We start from the raw sequence: 1,680 nt of genomic DNA, 5'->3' as shown, positions 1-1,680 counted from the left end.
CTCTCAGCCTGTCATCGTAAGATCTGTTTTCCTGACCTCTGATCATGCGCGTGGCTCTCCTCTGGACTCTCTCCAGCTTCTCCACATCCTTTTTGAATTGTGGAGCCCAAAACTAGATGCAGTACTCCAGCTGCGGCCTCACCAAGGCCAAGTACAAGGGGAGAATGACATCCTGGGATTTGCTTGAGACTTGCTGACTCCCAGTGCGAGAGCCCCAGATGCAGCAGCCTAGACTTGCAGAGTGATGAAAAAGTACTGCATTATCATAGCAATGGGCAATATCAGCAAGGCACCCATGAGCTGCACCCACTGAAAGGCTGGTTTCTCACAGGTCCGCAACTTCAGAGTGCTTTTCTGCTGCACCCAGCCCACCAGGGTCCAGAATATGCCCCTTTCTGCACATCTGCAAGATCCATTTCCCCTGCAGAGCTTTGTAGTGAGCAGGCTGAAGGCTGGGAAATCTTACAGGTCAAAACCAAGGTCCCCTGGTTGGGAAATTGCTGCTCTGGATGTGTGTTGTGGCCAGGTAAAAGTGCCCCACCTGCTTTGTGCCCAGCAAGACTGGGAAGGACTGCAACATACCTGCATTAGGATTAAGGCCCACCTGTCCCGTGTGCCTCTGTATGCAAATGCATACTGCAAATCAAAAGAAAAGGACAGCTGACCAAAAAAGCCAGTCAGCAGGGTGTAATGGCTGTGTTGCAGTGGCAAGAAGCAGGAAAAAGCCTTTTTTCTACAGCTGGAAGTCAAATCCTAATGAGGAAAAGAGCAAAAACTCTGGCAAATCAAATATAAAATTCTAATAAAACATGCCAAGAAGGAACGTGAGCAGAAACTCGCTAGAGACACAAAAGGTAACAACAAAAAATTCTTTAAATCCACTAGAAGCTAAAGACTGTCCAGGAAGTCAGTTGGATGATTCACCAGGGCACCCTTGGGGAAAACCAGGAGTAATTGTCACAAACTCCTGGAAGACTGTTTCAGGCTCAACTTTAGGAAAAAAAATTCTTCACAACTAAGGTGTCCAGACTGTGGAAGAAGCTCCCTGCAGAGGTGGTGCAATCACCTACCCTGGACATCTTCCAGAGGAGACCGGACGGTCACCTTTCCGGGGTCACCTGACCCCAGGTGTCTTTCCTGCTTGGTGCAGGACGCTGGACCCGGTGATCTTCCGAGGTCCCGTCCGGCCCCTTGCAGTCTATGGTCAGGGTGTCCCAGGGGCATGAAAGGATGACAGGGCCATTGCTGGGAACCTGAAGGCATCCTCTGCATGGCTCTTCATGGCAGGACTTCTCAAGGAGATACCTTCCCAGGCCTACTCCTCTGTAGGGACAGGTCAGTGAGGCCGACCCAACTGAGGTTCAACACAGGAGGTTGTAGAGGAAATTGCTAAACTAAATAGTAACAAATCACCAGGACCTGACGCCGTTCACCCTAGTTCCTGAAGCAGCTCAGATCAGAAACTGCTGAGCATGCTACAGTTAAGAATCAGACTCAGAGAAAATGAGGGTTGGGGGCAGCTCAGGAGGTCACATCTAGTCCAACCCCTGCTCCAAGCAGGACCAGCCCCAACTACATCATCCCAGGCAAGGCTTTGTCTACCCAAGTCTTCAAAACCTCCAAAGATGGAGATTCCACCGCCTCTCCGGGGAGCCTGGTCCAGTGCTTCACCGCCCTCCT

At 50.8% G+C, this 1,680-nt stretch overlaps 1 protein-coding gene across 4 annotated transcripts in view; it reads right to left on the bottom strand.

Annotated features, from left to right (window-relative positions):
• The window catches only part of UNC13B (unc-13 homolog B), a 315,070-nt gene that overhangs the window by 4,152 nt on the left and 309,238 nt on the right, over nucleotides 1–1,680 (bottom strand). The gene's annotated exons all lie outside the window — the stretch shown is intronic.

Source organism: Crocodylus porosus, unplaced genomic scaffold (assembly GCF_001723895.1).
Source record: "Crocodylus porosus isolate Cpor-Errol unplaced genomic scaffold, CroPor_comp1, whole genome shotgun sequence".
Classification (NCBI taxonomy): Eukaryota; Metazoa; Chordata; order Crocodylia; family Crocodylidae; genus Crocodylus; species Crocodylus porosus.
This window is presented reverse-complemented; position numbering and strand designations above follow the sequence as displayed.